Genomic DNA, 8,679 nt, shown 5'->3' with positions numbered 1-8,679 from the left:
AATGCTAATTAAAAAATCCCATCATGAGACCAAGACCCAACCAGATGTCTCAGTTGGTGGTTAAGTATCAGAATCTTGTTTTTGGCTCAGGTCATAATCTCAGAGTCTGGCGATCAAGCCCTGCTTTAGTCTTTGTGCTCAGCAAGTTGTCTGCTTGATATTTTCTCCTTCCCTCTTCTTCTGCCCCTCCACCTTTGCTCTCCCTCTCTAAAATAAATAAATAAATAAATCTTTAAAAATGTGAAAAAAAATAAAATAAAAAATCCTGTCATGAATAAACTATATTTGTGTGTGTGTGTGTGTGTGTGTGTGAAATAGGTGATGGGAAAAACTTTTTTTTAATTGTGCTATGTTAGACAACATAAAATACATCATTAGTTTTTGATGCACTGTTCCAAGATTCATTGTTTATGTACAACACCCAGTGCTCTATGCCCATCCCCCCACACTTTCCCCTTTAAAATCCTCAGTTTGTTTCTCAGAGTCCACACTCTTTCATGGTTCATCTTCCCCTCTGATTTCCTCCAATTCACTTTTCCTTTCCTTCTCCTAGTATCCTCAATGTTATTCCTTATGTTTCACAAGTAAGCATATGATAATTGACATTCTCTACTTTATTTATTTCACTCAACATAATCTCCTCCAGTCCCATTCATGTTGATGCCAAAGTTGGGTGTTCATCCTTTTTGATGGCTGAGTAATATTCCATTGTATATATGGACCACATCTTCTTTATCCATTCATCTGCTGAACGGCATCTCAGCTCTTTCCACAGTTTGGCTACTGTGGACATTGCTACTATGAACATTGGGGTAAGTATGGCCCTTCTTTTCACTACATCTGTATCTTTGAGGTAGTAACCAGTAGTGCAATTGCCTATCTTTTCAAATAACACTTAGAAATTTAGCCTTTCTACCTTGGGTTGAATTTCCTCTTTCAAGCAGATGCATTCACTTAGAAACATTTCCATCATTCATTACATATTGACTCATCATTATAGTAGACATCTGATACTTTTTTCTAATCACAATACTTGACATATGTTTTATCTTCTCAGCATACATGCACTATGTTTTTCTATTGGAAACATTCCTATTTTCCTTTCCAAAGCTACCAAACCCTATCTCATCCTCATGATTCAAAGGTAGGAAGGTGGCCCTACTTCAAAATACTTTCTGCTATTTGGGGAAAGAGAAACCTTGCTTTCTTTTGGAATTACAAAGTGAATAGGACAGAGATTTGAAGATCATCTTGTCAACTGGAATAGAAGAGGCCTCTCTGCCTTCTTGAGGGTGAAAGAAATATATATAAAAAAAGTAAGATTTGAGAAAATGCAAGTTCCTGAAGACAAATTTGAACTCCTGGAACCTGTCATTCCTAAAGCTGAAACCCTACGTTTTCTTTTCAATGAACCTACAAATTTGCAGTTTGATTTCCATTTTTATTGCCACAAAGGAAGAGTCATAAATAGTTCAGAAAAGCTGCATACTGAAGTATCTTTTAAATAGAAACATTTCATAAAAAAGAAAAATCAAATTCTCTTCAGTATGAATTCTTTGGAAAGAAACTGGATCAATCAAGGCTTTATGTATTATAAGTCTTCTAATTTTCACTATGATACACACAAGAGAACTTGGTTTTTCAATTTTTGGATCAAAGTGTGGTTATAATTTCAACCCCAAGATCTTCAAAAAATCTAATTGGCTTCAATTAAGATAAGTTACAATAAGCTATTTCCATGGCTTAGATGAAACTGAGAAAAAAAACTGACAAGTTTCTTCAATAATAACACATAAAAAGCATTCAAAAAATAGATCAGTCTCAGCTGTATCTAGCTATATCTTCCGATTTGGGTTTTATATCAGGTTTTCAAAGGAATATTAATATAGTGATGGGGAAAGTCCAGCTATGCAATTGGAAGTCTTAAGAGGCAAATTTTGTAAAGTCACTTGAATTTGAACCACTCCTTACAGACTCAGAAGTTTTAGGATTTTTTAATGTATAATAATACTATTTAACATCAAGAGTGTTCATTGTGATTGAGACTGTACATGTGAGAATATTTGTGAACTGTTAAATGCTATACAAATATTACATGTATATGTGTATATATACTAAAATTGTGTGAACATATGTGTGTTATGTATATGAGTATGGACACAATTAGGTTTTACAGAATCCCAGAAACTTGTCTCTGTTGTGTGAGGAAATTTTACACTGTGGAATTTAAGAATACTGTCTCAGTAGCCAGACTTCCCGGGTTCAGGTCACATCTCTGTCACTTACTAGCTATATAACCTTGGGCAAGTTTATTGTTTCTTAAGGCCTCCATTCCCTCATATGTAAATAATTTTCATTAATAATTTAGTTAACACAGTTATAAAGCTAAGAACAGTTAGATATTTGCTTAGTGTATGAGTAGTACTCTAATACTCTTAACTTTTAGTTTGAACAACTATTAGGTGATTCTCTGTTGTGGTTTGCTCAGCCCTTGACTCAGATTCAATATTCTCAGATATGGCCTTCTTAGGTTTTTCCATTCTCTGTAATCTGGACAGTATTTGTATACTTCTTTCATTGATCAGAATGTTGAAAATGTCAGGCATGACATCAAGGCAGAGAGCCCAGAGAAAGCAAGTTGTCACATTCTTACCCCTGGAAACAATCAGGTTTCTTGGGTGGTGACAACTTCCCCTTTGGGTGATATCAAGGGGCAACATATATTATGCTTGCTTGTTTATCACTGAGTTTTCCCTGGTAGATGATGAGTTGCTTAAGGGCATGAGTCTTTCTAAATTTATCAAAGAAAACACAGGGTCTTTAAAGAGGAGTTAGAGGATTAAAAAAAGGAGCCACATAGGGCTGAGGAAGAAAATACTTGGAGAGGACATAGAAATTGCAGAAATTTGCACTAGTCTGTCAAGTATCAGAGCTGGGAGGAAAAAAAAAAAAAAAAAAAAGCAAGACATATTGCTGACAGTGATAATTCCCCAAAGGATTGAGACAGAATGTGTAAAAAGACACTAGTAATTTAGAGGTGTAGTGGTGGTGACATTAATAGTAACAGTAGAAACAGTTGGTGTCAGTTTAAAAGAACTAATTGTTCCTTAATCTCTGAAGACATTGGTTGTCTTGCTAACACTGATATGTTTGAAGCTATTGGCACCTCTTCCCCTGATCTGGAAAGCAGCAGAAATATTTGAAACCATGCAAGAAAAGTTAAAATTTATTTATCTTAGTGAAGCTTCGGTCATGTCAACAAAAGAAAGAATTTGAAAGGCCATATGTACATTAAGGTATCTGGGATATTTCTATCTATCTGTCTATCTATCATCTATCTAAATATCTGTGTGTGTGTGCGCGTGTGTGTGTGTGTATGTGTGTATACATATACATAAACAAAACTAACTGACAAAGAACCTTCAAGTGAGTTTTGAAGTTATAATCACCAAGCTCTTTGTACTGGAGATTTCTTGAAAAGATCTTCTGCAGTAACGTAGGTATGAAAATTAGTGGATCACAGCAAGAGTCAGAAAAACCAGTGAGCCTTTTGATTCTCTCAATGACAGATTAAGGAGACAATCTGGTTCAGAAGTTAAAACTTTGGTATCTTTATGATAGCAATGCCTGAAGATCATGGTTTCAAGATGTCATGACCATGAAGACAATGTCTATAAGAATAATCTTAAATTTAATCATATTAGAAGTGTCCTGTTCATTCTCTCAGTCCCTCAAAAATATTAAATCCTTAAGTCATACAGGATATATTCAGTTGTCTGCAAACTGCAGAGATGATTATTTAAGTGTCATAATGAATATTCATAATGGAGGCATTAAAATTCTTTCAACTTCGATTTCTCTCTCTCTCTCAAACTCTCTCTCTCTCTTTACATATATATGTAAAGAAGAAATCTCCAGAATGCTGGAGATCAAACCATTTTGACTACATCTTTAGATTAATTCTAGTATTTTCTTTTTTATTTTATTTTATTTATTTATTTGACAGACAAAGATCACAAGAAGGCAGAGGCAGGCAGAGAGAGAGAGAAGTGGAAGCAGGCTCCCCGCTGAGCAGAAAGCCTGATGTAGGGCTCAATCCTAGAGCCCTGGGATCATGACCTGAGCTGAAGGCAGAGGTTTTAACCCACTGAACCACTCAGGTTCCCCAAATTCTTGTATTTTCAATGAAATTCTTATTATATATAACAATTTTTCTATTTAACAAAATGGAATATAACATATAATGGAACATCTAATATATGAAATGGTAATTAATTACCACTCTGAATTTGATTCTAATACTAAAACACATCAATGCTTATTTAGTTATGAATAGATGGATACTTAAAACAAAGAGGGAAAACAAGTTAAATATTGATATATTGATCTGATCTTACATCATTTGGGATTGATAAGAAAATTATCAGACAATAAGATATTGGAACTTACCAACATCATCACCATTTTTATTTTTTAAAATTTCTTAAAGACTTTATTTATTTGACAGAGAGACACAAAGTGAGAGAGGGAACAAATCAGGGGGAGTGGGAGGAGAAGCAGGATTCCCATTGAGCAGAGAGCCTGATGCAGGGCTTGAGCCTAGGACCAAGGGGATCATACCTGAACCATAGGCAGAGGCTAAATGACTGAGCCACCCAGAGGCCCCTATTATCATCATTTTTAAAAGAATGTCATGAAAATGACTTAGAGAAAGAGATAAGTCTAGCTATAAAAGCAAAAATGCTCAAAAATGTATTGTTACAGAGTAAAATTAAGGCAACCATGTATCAAAAGGAACAAATAAAGACATTTTTTGCTATACCTTACTATTTGAAAACTTCCACAAATCTACATGCCCAATAAGAAAGAAGTCAAAATCTGAAAGATGTTGCAGGGTCATGGGGGAGACTCTATAGAGCCTTTCTCCACCAGTGTCTTTGCTCTTTGTCTCCTAGAGTTAGCCTGCTCATTTGCCATTGCTTAGACACAACTCCAAATGGAGGGACCCACTCTGTGCCTCCTGGGTCCCCCTACGTCATTCCTTGGTGTGACCCTGATGGTGGGGCAGGCTTTGAACCCCTTACTCTCTGGTGCAAATATAAGAAGATTTCGCTTGTGTACGGCAGAGATGAATTATTCCTCCTCCACCATGAACAAAGAACCTGATGTTTTCTCAGTAGTTACCTAGCTATGGGATCTAGCAGTAGATCCCATTAAATAGAGGAGCCATTGTCTAGGGTCAGGGATGTCTGCCTGACCTTATTTTATTTCTGGACCATTTCAATGACCCTACTGTCCACTTAGTTTTGCTCATTCTTCATTACTTGGCAGAATGCTGTGCTAACGAAGATGAAAGGAGAACTGGGGATGATGTTAAGCTTGCAAAATGTTGTAGAGAAGACCACAGCTCCAAGAGAAACAAAACTGCTAGCTTCTGAAATTTATGGGCTCCTTCAGTCTTCCAATATGGCAGATGGTGATAGTTTCAGGGAAATGAATTAATATAGAAAGAAAACTTGGATTTTTCTGGGACCTACACTACAAAAATTCCAAAACAGTGGTTTTTTCACATAGATGGTATTGGTGATATATATCAGAGAAATTTCTGTGAAGAGGATTTGTTAGAAATTAAAGGTGTTTATATCTGTGTTTTGAGGTCTTTTACCTCTGCAATAAGGTTCTCTCTCGTTTCTTCTATATTTGTCTCAAGCCCAGCATGCACCCCAATGTTTATATCAGCATTATCAATAACAGCCAAACTATGGAGGGATCCAGCCCAAGTGTCCACAAACTAATGAATGGGTAAAGATTATATATATATATATATATATATATATATATATATACACACACACACTTATATACACGCATATATATATATGAACATTCTATGTTATATGAACATTCTATGTAAATATATATAGAATGATTATATGAACATTCTGTTATATGAACATTCTATGTAAATATATATAGAATGCTATATATAGCATTCATATGAGATGCTACTCCACCATCAAAAAGAATGAAATCTTTCCATTTGCAACAATGTGGAAGGAACTGGAGGGTATGATGCTGAGCAAAATAAGTCAGAGAAAGATTAATACCATATGATTTCACTTATTTGGAATTTAAGAAGCAAAACAGATGAACACAGGGGAATTTAAGAAGCAAAACAGATGAACACAGGGGAAGGAAAAAAAAAAAAGAGGGGGAAGCAAACCATAAGAGACTCTTAACAATGGAGACCAAACAGGGTTGCTGGAGGGGTGCGGGCAAGAGATGAGCTAAATGGGTGATGGGTATTAATGAGGGCACTTGCTGTACTGAGCACTGGGTGTTATATGTAAGTGATGAATCACTAAATTCTGCTCCTGAAACCAATACTACACTATATTTTAACTAAATAAAATTTAAATACATTTGAAGAAAAAAAATTAAAGTTGCTATTAGCTTTAGTTTTCAAATGGCTGTTCAAAGTTCATGGTATGGATCCATTCAGATTTGAAAGCAGCAGCTTTGCATCAGCAATAACACCAACCCAGGTTATGAAGGCTCAGCAAGTTGTGAAAAATGAAAGTGGAGAAGAGATGCTGGTCCCATTCCCATCACAGATGAGGAAGTAGAACAGAACACAGAACTGCCTGACCACCTGACTAAGAATGAGAATCCTCAAGGAGCAGGACAAAGCAGCATCCTAAGTTGACTCACTCAGAAGGTAAAGTTACTGCCAGAGTAGAGCTGCAAAATTTTATCCAGATATCCTGATATGCTAAGCAAAATAAGTTGATAGGGGAAAGAGAATTATTACATGATCCCACTGATATAAGGAATTTAAGAGTTAGGGTGGGAGGTTGTAGGGGAAGTGGGGGGAAAATCAAACATTATGGAACCACGGAGGAAGACAAAACACAAGGGACTCTTAATCTCAGGAAACAAACTGAGGGTTGCGGGATGGGAGGGGGTTGGGAGGAATGGGGAGGCTGCAGGATGGACATTAGGGAGGGTATGTGCTATGGTGTGTGGTGTGAATTGTGTAAGACTTATGATTAACAGACTTGTACCCCTGAAACAAATAACTCATTGTATGTTAATAAAAAAACAAAACAACAACAACAAAAACAAACTGGTGATTTCAGTTTGGTTCTCATGGACTATGTGAACCAACAAAGGGCCAGTTTTCCATTGTTGTAGTGAGCTGTCAAGTGTAATTGCAATAAGTTATCACGAAAATTTTTTAGATTACATGACTGGGTATGCTGCATTTTATATTTTATTGGTCATTTTGCCCCACTCAGTAGTAAAAGGACAGATGCTACAGGTAGAGCTGTTTTGTTATAAAGGTCTTATAGAAAAGTTAAGGCAACTATGACAGCATTTTTAAAATAGAACGTAAAATAATAATAAGTAGCATAATTTAAAAAAGAAGAAAATCATGTCTACTTCATTGTTTATATACATACAATAGTGTCTAGAATATAGTATCAAATATTTATTGTTTAAAAACAATTATAGTAAGAATATGGGAATGTAGTCACTGAAATAAGTAAATGTTTACTATACACCCATTATTGTTCAGAATAATTGAAACTTACAAGAAGAAAAAAAAAAAGAATGATCAAGACTTTTATAGGGATGCAAATGACATGATTTATTTATAATGCAGGAGAAACTTGCATTTGGGCCAAGGGCACAATATATGCATAATACAGTAGGAGGCATAATTTGAGAATTCTTACAGTATATAATAAATCCCAGGTTGAAGGAAGGAAGCAGAAATTTCTCCAGCTATTTTAAACATGACACTTTTTTTTTTTTGTTATAAGTAATTAGGTAATTGAAAAATCCTGGACATAGCTAGAGAAGCAGAGTCTAGGCTTGTCCTTAAGGAACAGCTAGGAGCTTCTATAGCTGCAGTAACCAGGAATGGGTAGGAATTAGGAAGGATTGTTGAATTCAAGAACATATCACTGTAGATGTGAACCAAAAATTTGGAAACTACTGACACCGTAACAGCTCCCTGTCACCCATGAAGACAGTGAATGAACACCTGAACACTGTAGTAGAGAACCTAATATCCTCAGCATTGAGACTTGCAGCAGAATGGTATTCTTTCTTACACCCAACCCCTTAAATTTCCGTAAGAACAGCCAATTACCACAGGTAAGTAGACTACAAGAAAGTAGAATGGGTTCCATAGGCTAATCCCCAAATACACAGCAGCTCTCAGTTTTGATTATTCATCTGCAAAAATGCTTCACCCATACTTGTACTTTCCAACAATAATGGTAATAGTAACAACAAATTTCTGTCAAACACATAATAGTCAGCAGGGGGAGTTCATAAGCTTAAATTATTCAATATGTGGTGTAAAAATATATAGATTTAATTATAGCAAACATATTGGCAATTTCGCATACACAAAACCGTTATATATTAAATGACTTAGAGTATTAGGCATTGTTTAAACAATTAGATATAATTTTTGGAAAAGTAAGTAACAGCATATATTGGTTAAGGTTATAAACATATTTAGCAGCAAAGCACTCAACTAGTACACAATGGGAAAACACTATTATTTGAAAATAACTACCGTTTGTTTTGCCCTTATCATCTATATGGATAGGAGCATCATGATCTCTGCCTCCATCCCAGGCTTACTTCTCCCTCATGTTGAAT

The 8,679-nt window shown here is 35.5% G+C and overlaps 1 pseudogene; it reads left to right on the top strand.

Moving 5' to 3' along the window:
* The first annotated feature begins 5,128 nt into the window (after positions 1-5,128).
* On the top strand, positions 5,129-6,701 carry LOC122890214 (annotated as a pseudogene).
* Positions 6,702-8,679: the final 1,978 nt, after the last annotated feature.

Source organism: Neovison vison, chromosome 11 (genome assembly GCF_020171115.1).
Source record: "Neovison vison isolate M4711 chromosome 11, ASM_NN_V1, whole genome shotgun sequence".
NCBI classification, from domain to species: Eukaryota; Metazoa; Chordata; class Mammalia; order Carnivora; family Mustelidae; genus Neogale; species Neogale vison.
Note: the sequence above shows the minus strand (reverse complement) of the source record. Positions and strands in the feature narration are given on the sequence as shown.